The sequence below is a fragment of the Quercus robur genome, chromosome 4 (genome assembly GCF_932294415.1).
Source record: "Quercus robur chromosome 4, dhQueRobu3.1, whole genome shotgun sequence".
In the NCBI taxonomy this organism is placed as follows: Eukaryota; Viridiplantae; Streptophyta; class Magnoliopsida; order Fagales; family Fagaceae; genus Quercus; species Quercus robur.
In genome coordinates this window covers 27,414,349-27,433,556 of record NC_065537.1, presented here as the reverse complement: position 1 = coordinate 27,433,556, position 19,208 = coordinate 27,414,349, and the positions used below count along the sequence as shown (strand labels likewise).

Sequence of the window (19,208 nt, the reverse complement as noted above, 5' to 3'; positions counted from 1 at the left end):
AGATTCTTTTTCAATTAGGGTAGAGAGCCAACTCGCCTAATCAAAAGATAAAATAATAAAGTACTTAAATAATGTATAAAGTAGATTGAATATGAGTGACTGAGAAAATCATTCAATGGGCATGTTATTGGGGAGATGAAACATTCAATATATTCTTAAATCATAATGAATCAATGATATACTTAAAAATCATATTAAATCTTAAAAACTTGTCAACATGTAATAATTCCAAATATTAAATCAATCTCAAAATTCAATCATCAATCCATAGTAAGCGCATAGGTAATCCCAAGAACACATGATAAAAATATTAGGTTTCACCTCTAACCCTAGCTAAAGATTTAGTTACACATAATTATGAAAAAGAAATCCATAAAAATGCTACTAATCGTCTAAAAAAATAAAACAAAAGATGAGAAAAAATTCTAGGGTTTTTCCCATCCTATAACCTTAGTCTCCTCCAAAAGAAACACAAAAAATCCATCAAATTTAGGATGAGAATCCCTTGATTTTTTGAATTTTATCCACCATCAGCTTTTAGCCCACTTTTGACCTTCAAAGATTTTTTTCCTGAATTTGTGGTAAACTACAAAGTTGTATATCTTTAAGTCTTCTTTCCGTGGCCATTAGAATCAGGTCAATTAGACATTGGTGCAAGAAATTATGGTAAAAATATAGTGCCAAATGTTTCCATATCAAGATTTTTCCAATTTTGGCTTGAACAAATTTCTTTCTTCCCTTTTTTATTCTTCAACGTGTTAGGGTCATACTTTTTAATAGTTGGCATATCCTTTGACAAAATGCATTTTACTTGTATTTGGATAGTTTTAAGTAGATTTTAGAATATCATGAAGTATGTTTTACAAACAAGACTATGAAATTATTGAAGACATGAAGACTGCACAAAGAAACAAGTGTGAAAAGCTGAAAATAGTGAACCTCGACACAAGCTCGATACTACTCTATCTATCGAGCTTCGCAGATCCAGAAATTCCAAATCTGTTTTTTGGCCTATGATGATTCGGACTTCTAGGGCTTTGTTCACTAAACTTCTAGATGATATAGAATTATTTTATAGCCATCATCATACATAGAGAATCTATATACTTACTGTGAAGCTATTGCATTCATATACACTTTAGGGTTTTGTGACCGAGTGTTTCCTTCTCTTCAAGTGTATTGAAGAACTTTGCATCCAATAACAAGCTTCAAGTTGCCAAGAGTTAGCCATGTACTGGGATTTGGGCAAAGTGAAGAGGTCTCTACCAAATCAAGACCAATTGAGGATTGGTGCAAGCATTCTATGTAGGTAGGGACTTTGGGATAGACCAGGTTTGGGGTAAGATAGCTTGTACTTGTAATCTCTTGATTTTGATTAGTGATTCTTCCTAGTGGTGAATATTTTTAAGAGAAAAACACATGTAATTAAACATGAAAACTTTAAGATAATAGTGTAATTAAACATGAAATTGATGTGATATTGCCTACCAAAACTAAGATAATAGTGTAATTTTAAGTAATCAACATTAGATTATGAAATTAGTTTTCGAGATTGTAAATTTCTTATATATTTTTTGTCAAATTAGCTATCCAATAGAGCATTTGTAATCTTGTATTATGTTTTGGCATATTGATATTTAAAAGAAACTTGTGCTTTTTAATTATGATGATGCAGAGAATCGTTAGTGAGTTGATCATCCACACGCGCAGTGATTGAAGTACCTGAAGAACAAAAAGAAAGAAGAACCTACATAGAGCACTAGTAGAGTATTGGCCAAAGACCCTCCGAAAGTTAAGTTAGTATTAGAAGAATCTCCAATAACTCAAAGTGTAAGAATTAGAAAATTTCACATACCTTGCAGAAGAGAAGACTCGGTACTTATATAGTGGTGTAGGGCTGACTGAGATCCCATGAATGTAGTATCTTTCCTTGTAGGGGAGATATGGAGTTTATGTTCCAAGATTTTAGGGCTTTACTTTCCATACTAGGAAGATAAGAATATGTAGGAGGATTTTTGGGCGTGGTGTGTAGGTTCTTTCTATATATGGAGATATGAGTGGAAACATGCACAAAACGGCACAGGACTAAGTGTGCTCTCCCGTCAGTATGCTTGCTAGCTTGGCGGGTGCCTTCTTACCTGATGAGCAAGGTGAACAAAGGTATGGAGGGGGCCTTCCAAGCTGACGAGCGCTCCAATCCCAAAGGGTGTTTAAGCATCGATACTATACTGATATGTATACTGGAATCGAAACGCCAATGTTTCATACAGGTTTAAATATTGACCATACCGGCCGATTTTAGGCACCATCGGCCGGTACAGAAAAAAGCTTTTTTTTTTTTTTTTTTTTTTTGTAATTTTTGAATTTTTTTTATGATAGAATGATAACTTATTTGCATTAATTTATTATTATTATTTATTTTCTTAGTATGCAATGAACAATTAAGCTTTCTTTTTTTCTTTTTGTTCTGAATTGAGGTAATATTTTATGGTAAACTTTTATATTTATTATAACACACACACACACACACACACACACACACACACACACACATATATATATATTTGTAAATATAGAAAATAACAGTACACCAATATTGATTGGTACCGAAATATATCATTTCACTAGTCAAACCGGTATAGCCTCCGGTATGAGATTGACTCCCCTGTGTTTAAGTCTTGAAGGGCAAAGAGAGTTAGAAAAATTCTTCGTAAAAGTATTCCTTATCAAATTATATTTTCAAAAGGTAGACTACACTCATTTTTGTTTGTACTTTTTTTTGTTAGCTATGTTGGGATTTGTATACTTTTATAATTCTTAAACATGTATCAATTTGTTGATCCTAACACTTTCTCGATATGGATGGTGAACTCAAAGTAATGCATTTCACACCTAGTAATTTGTTGTAAAAAATATTCATGTGAAAAATATGGGTTAACCCAACCCAACCCAACCCAACTTGCAACCTGATCAACTTGACCAGTTTCTAACCCGTTTAAAATAATTTTTTGTTTCGAACTGAGCCTAATGACCCAACCTGCCCATTTTGCCAACCTAACGATTTTCTTTCAATGTTTAACCAATTTGATACTAAAGATTCACAATAAGCTCTCGTATTAGCCTACCATCTTTTACTATACCTTCGAAACCACAAGTGCAATACATTTCTACACATTTTCATGATGCATCCCTTTGTATTATGCAAGGAATGAATAAGTAAGGTAGACCCATCAAATATCAGGGCAGTTTCAAATCTAATTACTAAGTGGCCAAAATACACTCTTGATCTCTAAATTTTAGCACATGAGCAATTTTCGTTCTAAAGTTTAAAGTAATCACTTTCAATCTCTAAATTAAAGCAATGACATGTAAGTTTTTTGTTTGGCCACATCCCCTAAGGAACTTAAAGTGATCACTTTAAACTTTAAACACTAAAATCACCCATGTACTAAATTTTGAAAGACCAATTGTGTATTTAAGTTATTTTAAACTTTCAAATGATTTTCAATTAGTCTGTTCCAGTCAAAAAAAAAAAAAAAAAATAGTCTGCAACAACATTGATTTACATTTACATTTACTATTCATAAACAGTGAAATGTAACTAATAATTTTCCTAAAATTAGAAGAGAAATGACAAACAACATTTCTAAGCAAAATGGTTTTTTTTTTTTTTTCCTATACACACCAAGTGAAGACCTCTATAAGGGTGGTGAGAGCAACAAAATGAAGCCCACCAAGAGCATAACAAAGTGTGTTAATTGTGGGGGTGGTTAACACCTTTCCTAAATGTAACCAAAATTTTGGATCTATGTCTACAGTTTAAACATTTCATTCTTAGCGCTTAAGAACCCTTATGGAATCCTTTAGTTAATAGGAAACAAAAGTAATTAAACACGTGACCAATAATTATAACCAAAAATCCAATGATTGGTTACAATTCCTAAAATTTAAAGATAAATAAAGAGGCTCACTCGTATACACATCATCATAAGACACTTGTCCCCAAGGCCCTAGAAATTTGAGCATCGACAATGTTGCTGTTTATCTAATGTGAAAGTGAAATTGTACTAATCACAATTTATCAATTCAATAAGTTATAAAATTTATTGAATCTAATATATCTCTAGTGTTTTAGTATTATCAGTTAATTATAAAGATCAGCATATATACACCATATTGACATGTTAACCTTTTTGTTTAAAGGTAATTGACATGTTAACCTTAAAAAAAAAAAAAAAAAATGTCCACCATGTAGGGTCATTAAGAACTTTCACATCATACGTAACATAAAATGTTAGTTAACAAAGCCTCGTGGAATAACCACTAAAGGTAAGACCGATTGGTAGAATTTATGATTTTATCCAATAACTGGCCACAATGGATGCAGTACGCACTCGCACAAAACCTAGTCACTATGCTTCTTCTCAGACTCAGGAAAAAAAAAAAAGACCCTAGTCACTATGCACTTCTAAATATGGTTGAAGTGGAGACCATGTGACAATATAGAAACAAATATTTTATTATTTGCATGGAGTATCTACAGACTCCAATCTTATTAAAATTCATGGTGCTTAGAGTTAGGAGGATGAAAATTCAATTTGGTGGGAAATGATCAGAATGGGAGAGCAGAAAGAGAGTGTGAGAGAGGGAATAGGAAACATCAAGCAAGAGAAGTTGTGTGAAAAATTGAAACCATATATTTATTGCACATTCCCTAGTGTTTGCATTGCAGGATTTAACATAACATCCAAGGTCTCTCTAAACAAAGGCATGAGTCGTTATGTGCTTGTTACATATGGATATGCCATTGGAACTATAACTACTGCTCTTCTTGCATTTCTCTTTGAAAGGTATACCCTTTGATATTTTAGTGTTTTGTTGGACACAAAGTCATAAACATAAATATTGCATCACACACACACACAAAAAAAAAAAAAAAATGAGAGCATAATATTTTTGTTTTAAAGTACTCTCTTCCCTTCCTTTTTCTTTTCATTCATTTCTTTCCAATTTTGATTTTTAAACCTAGCTAGTGTAAATATGATATGAAATTTATCAAATAAGTTTTTTTTTTTTTTTTTAAATAATAAAAATCATGATATGAGTATGGGGCACCTTTCATAGTGACATCACTGTATGAAAGAAATTATATCCACTGGATGATTTATCATTAAATATTCCTTGCAGGAGAAATGATAGCAAAATTAGCTTACCAATCGTACGGAATCTCTTCTTCTTGAGTCTACTAGGGTGAGTAAAGCGTTTGCCAAATAAACAAAGTCATTTCCAAGTCCAAAAGTTGTCTTTCAGTATATTATCAAATAAGCATAACAAAGTTTTGGTTAGTTGCTAATTTTCTCAATTTTTAAAATTTATTTACTTTGTTATTATTTCGAGCTGTGTTAGGGAGGACACTTTATTATGCTGGACTAGAACAAACTTCACCAGCTTTTGCATCTGCCTTGGGCAACCTAATTCCATCAATCACCTTTATCTTAGCAGTTTTGTTCTGGTATATATATGAATATAACAAAATCTATCCTCTGCATATTCGTGTTCTTGTTCAGGTAGATATATACCTACAATGAGATATTCATGGTATTGGTATATTTCGATCCTAAATAATTTTTTTTTAAAAATAATAGAATTGTTACTAGGGGTTGAGCCAGGACTTAAATTTATTTTATTTTATTTTTGTTATTGGTAATTTTTGTTGTTGGATTAACTTTTTTGGGCTTTGTAATTTTTTTTCAAATTTTAGTTCTATGAATTTTTTATGACCTTTAAAAAGATTAATGATAGTATTAAGGGGGTGAGTGTTTTTTGGAGTTAGTTAGACAAATCATTTATATGTGTGAATGCTCTAAGACTCACATTTTTCAAATCCTCTTTCCCTCAACCATGAAATTATATTAAAAAATAATAATGATTCCATAAGAATGTCCATGGGCTACAATTACCTTTAATATGCATTTGATTTTATATATATATATATATATATATATATGAAAATGATTCCAAATAAAATGCTAAAACTATTATTAGTTTTACGATAAAAATTTACAAATTATTCTTGTAATGGTAATGATTGGTGACACGTTACAACATGATGATTAAATTCTTAATTACTTTTTGCATTGTGTTTAAAAGCTGATACATTATATAGTTTATAAAGAATATGCAGGGCCGGCCCTAGACATTCTGGGACCTAAGACGAGAATTAAAATTGGGCCTTTTTTTATAGTTATGTATTATTTAAATTAATATTTATTTGATATTTTTATATTATAATATGTTTCATTTAAAATCTATTTTTCTTGCCTTTTGGGATGAAAATTGACTAATCAAATTTTTGTATTCAAGTTCTTCTAACATCTCCGTTTCAATCGATAATATAGTTAATCTACTTAATCTTTCTTATGACATTGTCAATTTTAGATATGATTTTATTAATTTTAATTTTGAAAAACTTCTTTCTGCAGAAGCAACTGTAATAGGTATTATTAGTAAAATCCTATAAGCAATGCATGTATTTGGAAATGAATCTAATTTTTATTTTATTTTTATATAATTTAGTACGTTTAGACTCAAACAACTTGCAACAAAAAAAATAAAAATAAAAATAAAAAATTGGTCTATATCTTTTTAATACACTAGCCATTTTCTATCATGCTTCTCCCCATTTGATAATATTCGAGTGTAATGAATAGTAGAAAAATGTCTAGCTAGTGTCATCATCTCTAGGAAAAATTATATCATTGTCTCTAATTAGACATCTTTCTACTAATAAATCTCTTAATTTCGTGTTAATATTTTTCCAATTACCTGGATCATAAATATTTGAAGGAATATAATTCAACATGTCATTACTATTTTCATTTTCTTCTAGTTGAACATCATTATGGTGAACTTGTTCATTTGTGACATTTTCATCATTATTTTCATTTTCTTCTAAATTCTTTTGAAGTTCATTATCAAGATTTGTTGTATTGCAAAATTGAACATTATTGTTATTTTGCAATTGTATCATTTTATTATCTTCTAACTCTTTTTGGTGAAATTCTTACTCATTTGTGATATTTTCATCTAAATTTTGTGTTATATTTTTTTTTATTACTAATAACAAATTTATCCATTGATCCTTTTTGAGACTCAATTAATTTTTCTTCTTCTTCTTTCTTCTTTTTTTTTTTTTTTTTTTTTTTTTTTTTTTTTAATTTTTCATATCCAAATGCATATTTTCTAGTAGACATTTCTAATCAAACAATATATTTATAAAGACTAGAATAAAATATAACTTTCAAGTATAGAGTAAATGAGAAATAGAACCTGATTTATATAAAAAGTATTGTTATTATTTCACCAAACAATAACAAGTTTTTAGCAATCTCATCCTGCATAAATAAAGACTTATTCATTATATTAACAATAACTAATATATATATATATATATATATATAAAAACACAAGATTAAAAGAAAAAAAAAAATCCAAGACCAGCTAGAACAGAAGTACAAGCCTAGCTAAGAAGATAACCACACAAGTCTTACTAATAAGACCCCACCCACCCAAAAAAAAAAAAAAAAAAAAAAAAAAGGATCCTATTACACCTATAACCAAAAAAGAATAATAATTATAAATAAATAAATAAAAACACACACACTTTAAAAAAAAAAAAAAAAACTTGAAGGCCCAACAGCTAGCCATAACTCAAGCACAAACAGGCCCAGTGGCATTAGAGAAAGCCTAAATCTGCAATAAAAAACACATGTCTTATACCTCAATCCTTAGTCCTCAGTTCAAAGTTTTTCAGATCAGATGTGATCGGATGATTTAGATCGAAGGAAGCCTGAGCTAGCAACAAAATGATTTAAGATTAGGATTTAGGACCAGCGGAGAGAAAGAATGAAAGAGGTAGAGAGCAAGGGTTGAGAGAATGAAATAGAGCAAGAATGAGAAAGAGAAACAGTAATAATTTTAGGGATTTGAGATTTTTTATTTGTTTTGATTTGTGATTGTTTTGTGATTAATTTATTAGACCGGATTTGTAGTTTATCTTGTTGAATTTTGGTTTGTCTATGTTGGGTTAAGATAGCTTGACTCCAGTTAATTAATTCAATTACCAAAGTTGATTAATTAGGTTTAATTGCATGTAAATCATGGAGGCACCAACAAATCACCAATTAAACTAAATGTAGCAGAAAATAAATTGACACAATGCTCTGTTGACAAATAGGGAAAACCTCGTAAAGCAAAAGCCCCACCAAGTGATTTTAAGGTCACCACTTCTAAGAATCCATTAATCAACAATCAAACGGTTAGAAGTATAAGGAATCTTACCAACTACCCTTGGCTTATCCCAAAATACTAACCTACAGTTGAACCTTTGCTCCAATACCCATTTGGAGTGAGAACAAAGGTCATCACCATATTAAGAAACCGTGGTCCCTTAGTGAACTCAGTTGTGGAGAAATTAAGTGTACCTCCCCACAACATGGTCTTCTCACAGAAGAGTGAGGTCAGTCAACTCATCTCTAGAGATGGAAGTGAGATGAGGATGACTAGGGTAATCCGGACGATCCACCCTAGGGACATGTAGTACCTTGAAAATGAAGTCCGGGGTAACTATGATACATGTACCACGAAATACTGTAGTAAACTGAGGCACAGAGGTATTGATGGCATGCATATTGGAGTAAAACGCCTTTATGAACATGTCGAGACACCTTAAGGGTTTCTCACAAAGAGAAGCCCATCCTCGAGAGCTAATAGCACCGGGTAGATGAGTGTCTAGAAAGTCAAATAGAATGACCTGGCGTTCTGAATGAATTTCCCGGTTAGAAAAGTTCCTCGAGAAGTCAGATTGTGCCTTCTCATCACAGAACTAGATAGAATCAGGAAGATGAAGAACCACGACGAATCAAGTTTTTAGAAGGGACAGAATTTTTAGGTGTCATGATGAGGAAACTAAACGAGAGAGATAGAGAGAAGAATAGAAACACAATAGAAACATTTAGGTATAGGAAAGAAGGAACAAGAATGTGCAATGCATGAAAATGCATGAATATGTGATGTGCAAAAATGAAAAGCAACATGGGTACTCACATTGTTTAATCAAGCACACAATCCTAGAATGCATGAAACAAGGTAAAAATGAGCATAGAATGCAATGCATGAGCATAGGATATCATTTCAACAAAAACCAACCAAAATTTTTTGACAAAATCACAAAACCCCAAAAATTTTCCAAAAATTGAAAAGTTAGGTATAAAATGCATGAATGCATGAAGAAAAGGGAAAAGAAGAGATTGAGAACACTTACCAAGTGAGGGAGGCTTGGATTAGGCTAAAAAAGTGACGAGAGGATTGATTTTAGAGAGAGAGAGAGAGAGAAGTTTAGGTTACAAGAGGATAGAGAGAGATCGAAATATTTGAGAAATGACAAAATCGGGTCGGACCTTAAACTATATATAGAAAACGTAGCTTAATAGATCGAGGAGGTATCAAGCTTCTATCGAGAACAACAGCTCGATAGATTGAGAGGTATCGAGGAGGTATCAAAGGTAAAAAGTCTCGATAGATTGAGGAAGGTATTGAGGTGCTATTGAGCAGATAGAGACTCCAAGGAATTTCGCCCAATGGATTAGGCTATCTATCAAGAGGTATTGAGCAGAAACCCAAAAATCTCGATAGAAGATCTTGTATTGAGGAGGTGTTGAGCAGGTATTGAGACTTCAACGAGGTATCTGTTGAGAGCCCTGAAGAAGAGAATTTACGAAGGAGAAACAACATAAGATGAATGCAAACAAGATAACTATCAAAGAAAGCATTCAAGGAGCTTGTTTAAGCATAGATACACATCCTCAATGCTAGATGCAAAACATTCCTAGATCAAAACACACTAAACATGTCTAACCAAATTTTATTTTAAAACAAGTTTGGACAATTTAGAGAGCATATATTACCACATGTATTCCTTATGATGGCTAAATCACATTGTACCTGTACAAAAGTATCAAAGGTAGAAAAGATTATGCATGTTGTGTGTTAAACTTGTTGCAAGAGAGCAAGAGCATCATTATTGGAAAAGTAATGATATAAGAAGATCAAGTACATTCACACACAATCATAATTGTTTGATAGGGACTATAACCCTTGAGGTACATCATATCACTCCCACGTCTCCTAGAAACACACTTGCAACCATATTAAAAGCATTTTTGATTTATGTAAGCTTAAAAATCCTTATTTTGCTATGCAAGTGCTACACCTTACCGAGCATGGCTTTAATAAATTGCACACAAATGTTTTATGATTAACAAGTTTTAGTGGTAAGATAGTTATTTATGTCTTTCTCTTAGGATTTTCTAGTCCTTCCCGTCAAAAAGAGTGGTTTAAGATATGAAAGATAAGAGATCAACCAAATCATACAAATCACATAAAAGAGCCACAAAGCTCACATTGCTTAGTTGTGCATGAAAATGCTCATCTAAGCTACAAGTGATACAAAGTTGGGAAACTTTGTTTCAAAGGCCATCAAAGGCACACGGGTTCCAGTATACACAAATACACACTGTTTTTTGTATTTTTTTCAGATTTTTCCTTTTGTTTTTATTAAAAAAAAAAGAAAAAAAAAAAAAAAAAACCTTAAAACAAAGCAAAAATAAACAATCAATGCATCAAAACTATATTGACTAATTGACTCAAACCACACCACATACCATGCAAGAGATCAGAAAAGAGGAGAAATCACTTAGAATATTTTTCCTTTCAGACAGGAGACCTAGATGGAGATCTTTTCTTTTACATGAACTTTTGTCTAGATGAGTAAGGAGAAGAATTAAAACCATTTAGGTTTGAAAGAAGCATGACTACCTTAAGAAGTTCACCAAGAGGGGCTAAGGAGAGTTGAAGTTGATTTTGGTTTCCCAGAGATGATACACTATTGCTTTATTGAGTGACTAACCACTTATAGCAATTTGGACAAGTGTGCCTAAATGCTCCATAACAATGACATAAATGAGGCTTCTTTGTTGTAGACTTATAGTTGGTGGAGCGATAATTTTTCTGCTTAGTCTCTTTCTTACCAACTTTAGGGGGTGCTCTTAGAATGGACTTTCCCTTATTACTCCTATTGTCATTTACATTCTCAGTTTTACTATTAGTTACCTCATTGTTTTTAGAGTATCATTATTAGAAGGAGGAATAAAAATAACTCTATTCAAAGCATTAGAAGAGGTACTACAAGATGAGAGAGAGTGATCATACTCGAGACCTGTTCTATCAGATGTTGACTTTGGAATATTTAGCATTTCATCCAGTATGGCCCTTGAAGTCCTTTCTAGTTGTGCTTTAACTTGAAATAGTTTAGCATCCAGCTTCTTGGTCTTTTCAACAAGAAGATTGTTCTCAAATCTCAATGCTCCAATGGTCTAATTTGCTTAATCAAACTTGGTGGAATTCCACACGTTCCAACTCCACTTCATTAAGCTTTCTTGTAGTCAACTTGTAGAACCTCTCATGCTTCTCAGAGACTTTGTAGAGCTTGGTGTAAGCAGTGTGAATGTCATCCTAATCATCCATCTTTTTAAACTTTGATTCCATCAGCTCTTCTTCTTCATCAACTACCTCTACTTCTCCCTCAGTAGACTCAACAATAGTTATAAAAGCACTTATAATCCCTTCTTGGTCACTTTCATCGGAATCTGCTTCTGGTTCTGAATCACTTAAAGTGGTAGCTAGGACTTTGCTCTTGCCAATGGATTTTAGGTATGTAGGACACTCCTGTTTCATATGTCTAAATCCATGACACCTATAGCACTTTGGTCCTAAAAAAATACCGTTGCCTTGACCAGCATCCTTGGATTCTCTCTTGCCCTTATCTTGGGACTTATATTGAGAGAAAGCAATCCTTATCACCAGCTTAGACATTTGCATTTTTGATGAACTTCTTTAATTGTCTAGTGATGTATGACTTTAGCTTGGTATCCTCATCATCAGATGACTCATCATTGTCATCATTCTTGGTTTTCAAGGCCATATTTTTGCCTTTGCCACTTTTATCAACCCTTGCTAATCCTAGTTCATAGGTTTGCAAGTTTCCAATCAATTCAGTTAAAGGAATAGAATCAACATCCTTTGATTCTTTAATGGCAGTGATCTTGGCATGGAATCTCTCTAGAAGAGATTTGGGGATCTTCCTAACAATCTTGGGCTCCAAAATCTGTTCTCCAAGATTGAATACTGAATTCACTATTTCCTTGAGCTTGGCATAGAATTCATCAAAGGATTCATCCTCATCTATCCTAATTTCCTCAAAGCTAATAGTGAGCCTTTGAAGCTTATTGTTCTTAACAACTTCAGTACCCTAATAAGTGTGATGCCCCAATTTGATTGATTGATTGTGTGATGTGTGTGGGTGTGTGATGAGTCCTACATCGGATATTTACTGGGTAGATTTGGGCTTTATTAATAACTACAAGGATCCTCAATTGTGACTAATCCTTTTGAGGTATAGCACAAATGTGGCTAGCGCTTTTCCTTGGGTCATTACAATAGTGTTCTGAAGAATTGTCCAAGCTTCCATGGCATTGTCAGTTGAAGAGATTTTCTTGAATTCTTCATTTGTTATAGCACTAAACAGAGCATTCAGTGCCCTACTATTAAAGTTGGCAGCCTTAATCTTGGTGTCATCCCATGTTGTGGGTGGCTCTTTAGGCTTTTTTCAACCTACTTCAACTGCTGGCCAGAATTTCTCATCTAAGGATTGCAAAAAAGCTCTTATGTGTACTTTCTAGTATGCATAGTTAGTCCCATCAAATAAAGGAGGAATATCAAAGATTTTCCACGATCCATAACAACAGGGGTCAATGGATCACACAGCAAAGATTAAAACCTAATCAGAATGTGCCCGCTTTGATACCACTTGTTGGGTTAAGATAACTTGAACCCGGTTAATTAATCAATTACCCAAGTTGATTAATTAGGTTCAATTGCATGTTGTTTGGAAATTTAGACCCTAGTTGATAGAATTAACAAGTTTTAAACCCAAGTTGTTAATTAGATTTATTATGAATAAATCTTGTTAAAACAAACAAACATCAATATCATGTCAACATCATGTAGCGGAATAATAAATAAGACAAGATATGATGACTCAAGAAAACCAATGAAACAAACTAGTTTCACAGTAAAAATTTTGGGGGGAACCTTCCTGAAAAACAATTCACTATAGTAAAGAAAAGTTTCAGATTTAGTACAAAACCTTTATCCCCAAACTCTACAATCCCCATAGAGGAACTTACAGTAGAAACCTTCTGCCGCTTCAGAACCTCTGAACTCTTCAATATATGAACGCCACCATTTTGCACGAATTCTAGTACATGATTAACTCCAGCAACTTGAAGATGTTGTTGGCTACAAAGTTCTTCACTTCATCAACAATGAAGATCAAGAAGTACATGGTCACAAAACCCTAAGGCGCAAAAGATGTAGTAACTTTTTGCAGAGAGAATAAGGCACTAGGTCACTTTCTGCATGTGTTTTCCATATAAAACGGCCTCTAAAATAAACTTTATATATGTCTAGGGTTGTGAGAAAAGAAACCTTACATATAAATGTCAGCATGAGTTAAAAATCAGATTTGGAAATTCTGATTTCGTAGATCACGACAGATTCAACTTCTGTTGAGCTTCGTTCTAAAATCTTGATAGATATTGTTTCTATTGAGGTATCTGTCGAGTTTTAATGAACAGCTTTTCTTCACTTATTTCTTGGTCCAATCTTCATGGCTTTAATACTTAGCTTAAACAAAATGTTTCTTGAAGTACTAAACCCATCCTAAATCTACCTAAATACAAGTAAAGTGCATTTTGTCAAAAGATTAGCCAATTACATAAAATATGTTCCTAACACATGTAAATCGTTGAGGCACCAACAAATCACCAATTAAACTAAATGTAACAGAAAATAAATTGACATGGTGATTTGTTGACAAATGAGGAAAATCTCGCAAGGCAAAAACCCCATTAGGTGATTTTAAGGTCATCACTTTCAAGAATCCACTAATCAACAATTAAGCGGTTACAAGTATAAGGAATCTTAGCAACTACCTTTGGCCTATCCCGAAATACTAACCTACAGTTGAACCTTTGCTCCAATACCCAATTGGACTTGATCTTGTTGTAGCATTCTTTCCCTTGATGCACAAACCTCCAATTTGTGACTAACCCTTTGCATGGATCCCAAGTACGTGACTAACTCTAGCAACTTAAGCAGATGTTGTTGGCGGCAAAATTCTTCACTTTATCAACAATGAAGATCTAGAAGTACTCAGTTACAAAGCCCTATGGCATACAAATGCAGTAGGTTCACACAGAGAAAATAAGTCTCTTGGTCTTTGTATCCGTGTGTGACGACCTTTAAAATAAGCCTTATATATGTTTAGGGTTGTGAGAAAAGAAACCCCAAACAAATATGCAAGGTTGGGCCGAATTTCAGATATGGAAATTCTGAAATCGTAATTCTCGATAGATCGAGCAGCTGTCGAGCTATCTATCGAGCTTCACATTAAGTCTCGATAGCAGGCTTCTGTTGAGACTTAATGAACAACTTTTCTTCACTTATTTCTTAGACCAATCTTCATATCTTTAATACTTGACTTGAACAACATGTTTCTTGAAGTAATAAACTCATCTTAGATTTACCCAATTACAAGTAAAGTGCATTTTGTCAAAGGATTAGCCAATTATACAAAATATGACCCTAACAGTTTAGAGGATAATAATGTTATTTTTGGGACAAGTGATTTTGTTTAGACCAAAGAATTTTTTTGTGCTACCAATGTTTAACCTGATATACTAGAAATTTTGTTTTTTGGTCAAAATGATGTACTGGATTTTTTTAGATTCATCTGAAACTAAATTATTTTTTCCCTATTACCTCTTCTTTTCCAAAATTTTGGGGCCCACCTTCCACTTGGAAGGCTTAGGCAATTGCCTAATTGGCCTAGTTGAAGGGCTAGCCCTAAGAATATGTAACTTTGTTGTATCGGTAACAGTATAACTCCATATTATCCATTAATTCTTGATTCGTGAACAACTTAGTTTTGCTCGGCCTAATAGGATGGAGAAATTAGAAATTTCAAAGCGTGATTCTCAAGCAAAGATATTGGCAACTGCTGTTGCGTTTTCTGGTGCAGCATTCATGACCCTATACAAGGGGAGTACTGTGATATCTTTACATACTCAACGCTCGCATCAACCTGAAACCTCATCAAAAGCATTCTTATACAAGGATTCAATAAAGAGTTCCCTCATGATTGTCACTGCTTCCATGTCAATGGCAGCTTTCTACATCTTACAGGTGATTTTGAGTTGATAGTTACAAAATAGATTGTTTTTCTGCGTGCTTTAAGTAAAGCTAATAATAGAAAGAGTCCCTCTATTTGGCCTTCCATAGTAGTCAATATTGCTTCTTTGAGTTTATACAACTTTTATTTATACTACTATTTAAGGGGCTTCCCCTGTTTCGATTCCTTTATTTTGATGCCTAAAATACCCTCATCATATCTAGTTAGAAGTTTTCAACTAACGGGGATAAATATGTAAATTAAAACTCCTATACTTTAGACCCACAAACTCACTTTCACTTTGCAAATTTCTCTCATTCTTCTTCAGATTGAAGACATTCAGATTAGCTCTACATTCACTTCTTTCTTCTTCTTCTACTTTCAGATTTAGTTTCTAAACAATTTAAGGCTCCAATAGCTTTTCAGGTTCTATTTTTTGTAAGTTCCTCTTTCTTTTTTTCTTTTTTTTTTTTTTAAAAAATATTTTTTATCATTGACTTTCTTTGAGTTCTTACCTGCCATGGCTGCCAAGTACTTACCCGTGGGTCATGGGTGAATGTGATTAGGGATTCAAAAGTGTTTGACGATTGCTTATTACCCATGCCTGACTTAGAAATTTCAAATAAGAGGGTTTGTGCTTGAACTGGCTGCTTGAGAAAGGATATTGGTAAGGGCTCTTTCTTTTTCTTTTTGCAAACTTCTTTTTTGGGTTTTTTTTTTTTTTTTTTTTTTTTTTTTTTTTTTTTTAAATAATTGGAATTTATGCTTTTTTTTTTTTAGGGGTAGGAATTTACTCTTTTTTTTTTAGGGGATTATGCTACTTAGTTTCCTATTAAATAAAACACAAACTCTTTGATAACAAGCCACTGTTATCTTTATGCTTCTTCTTAATTTTTTTAGATGTAGGAATTTATGCTTTTTTTTTTTTTTTTTTTTTTTTTAAGGGGATAATAAGGAGAGAGTTAGAGAGGTTTATGAGAGAGAAATCGTATCGGCAGCGATATATTTACTTATTGTAGGTATTGCTGATTGAGAATTTGGATTGAAATTCGCTTAATTGGATTTCGTATACTTAAACTTTTTTCGTATGCTTAATTGGATTTCGTATGCTTAAACTTTGTTGCTGATTATTTGCCTTTTGCCTTTTGTTTTATAGGAATAACTATGCCATGTACGAAGAGCTTGATGCCCCCAAGACATGGAGCGCACAAGAGAGGTGTATAGGTAAGTTTGTGATTCTTCAAAACTTCTTTTTGTGTTTGGTAAAGTTGATGTACTGCGTAAAAGTTTATGTTTAGACTTAAAAACGTGGAGAATTGCTTTAATGGATTGTGTTGTTTCTTTTTTGAACGAAGATTGTGTTGCCTGGTTTCCCAATTTAAATCAAACACAAACTCTTTGACCACTATTATTCTTTAATAACATGCAAGCTTGCTACTTGGTTTGGTGTTTGTTTTTTAGGAATTTATGTTACACTACTTAATTTGTTTCTCAATTTAAAACTAACACAAACTCTTTTTTTGTTTTTTTTTTTAATAGGAATTTATGCTACTTTTTTATTTTTGAGGGTATTACACCGTTACATGCTTTTCTGAGACAGAACAACTTGAAACATTCTTACTAGGCATTACACGCTACTTTGTTTCCCAATTTCTTAAAAAAAATTAACTTCTCATTCAAAATGTATCAGTTGCTCCAAAAAAGAAAAAAAGGAAAATTCACCCACTCTTTCACCCACGTACAAGTTAAGCTCCCCTCATATTAAAAAAAAAAAAAAAAAAAAAAAAAAAAAAAAAAAAAACTTCCCATTATCCAACTGTTTGATGATAATGGGTTGGGAGTCTAGCAGTTACAATTTTATTTAACTCTACCATCCTTATCCTCACGTCCCATCTTTAATGCAAATTCAAAAAAAAAAAAAAAAAAAAAAGTCTTTGATACGTTAAGAGCCCTAGAGGTCTGGTATGAAACCAAAAATTAATAAAATAATAAAACAAACTAGCCTCTGAGCATGCGCTCACGCACGTGCTTAGAGGCTCTTATATTTTTTAGATAAGGGTTAATTCAAAGCATTTATTATAATTTGGGATTACTTTATTTTCCAATCACAAAAAGATCTAGGGGTATGATGAATTATTTCACCCACAAATGCATAATACTCATCACCCTTAGATTGATTATTATTATTATTTTTTTTGTGATTAGAAAATATAATAATCCCAAATTATAATGAATAAAAATTATTAAATTTTACCCAAAAAATAGAAGAGCCTCGCATGTGCTCAGAAGCTAGTCATTATAAAAGTGATCATTAGGGGCCGCATGTATTATGTTCACTATGTCGTATACTTGTTGTATAGTAACTATGATTAAAACTACATTTATTGGAAACCAATGCATGTTATTTCAATTTAAATTTGAGAAATAATATATAAAGTTATAAACTAATAAGTATATACGACTATTGCAGACGGTTACAATTAGGATGTATCCAGCACCAAGAGCACTTACATCGTGCTTATCGGGTGCTCTACTCTCCACTATCATGACAGCAATTTTGGATCATAAATCTTCATCATGGAAACTGTCGTGGAACATCAGCCTTCTTGCTCCAATCTGTAGTGTAAATTTTTGTATGCCACACCCATCTTTTCCTATTTCTAGAGATTTGATAAAAGCTAATAATATAGTTTATTTATTTTTTTATTATTATTTTTTTTTTTCAGGGAGTTGTGATTTTTGGAATTACAATATATGTTCAAACATTGGTGAAAGTTTAATTAGTGTATAAAACACTTTAAACGTTTAGACCCCCAATTTACAAGTTACCAATTCAAGTTTAAAGTCAAACAATTAATGTGCGGAATATGAACATAAGCTTAATACAGAATTGATAAACAATCTAAACTAAATAAAATCACATCCACGGCAGAAATTAAATGGAAAAGATTAAGGGAAGAGAGATGCAAACACAAGGACAACACGCGATGTGTTATCGAAGAGGAAACCGAAACCCTCGGCATAAAACCTCTCCACTGCCCTGCAAGTGGTAAACAATCCACTAAAGAATATAGTTAGGATACATGAACAGCAAAAGACCCTCCAAGCCTAATCTATCCAATGTACCTAAACCCTCCAAGCTCCTAATCCAACGAGGTTACGTCGAACCTATTTCTTCTTTAGCTTACCGGATTCCGCTACTTGACCATATCATCAACTAATATGAAATTGGTTCCTTCTTAACTGCTTCCCAAACACCAAATGGCCTTCTCACAGATATGGGTATGGTGAGAAAAGGTTTTGGTAATATACCTCTCAAGGATTTGACAATAGAGAGGAAGAGAGTAGAGGAATTTGAAGAGTCTCTATGTGAAGATTGTGGATGAATCAATCTTGTTTTTCTCTAGGGTTTCTTTCTCAAAATTCTCTCTGTAAGCTCTCTAAATATCGTGGGTATAAGGGTCTATATATAGTAGGGTGAGAAGGAATGTGAAAAGTCAGTTTTTCCCAAACAGGGTGGTCTGGAGACTTGGCCTCGCGACTGGGCTAAGTCGCGAGTTCAAGCTACGAGTTAACAGCCTGGCCAGCCTGGAACTTTTGTCTTATAGTGCAACAGTTGGCATGACTTTTCAGCTCCCCTGCATGCTCTACACTTGTGCCAACTTTGGCAGCTTGCTAGTCGCGAGTCACCCGCGAGTCTCTGCATCCTTGCACAATCTTGAGCATTTCTTCACACTCTCTCACTCACTACCCTTACATAATTCCCACCTAAATACAGGGTTACTAATTGCTAAAATTCAAGTAAATTTGGCACGGAATAAAGCCAACAAGATGGTTGATAAAATTCAACCTTACAATT

General features: G+C 33.0%; 1 pseudogene; it reads left to right on the top strand.

The window, feature by feature from the left end:
* Positions 1-4,617: 4,617 nt before the first annotated feature.
* LOC126721664 (WAT1-related protein At5g07050-like) lies at positions 4,618-18,133 on the top strand (annotated as a pseudogene).
* The last annotated feature ends 1,075 nt before the right edge of the window (positions 18,134-19,208 follow it).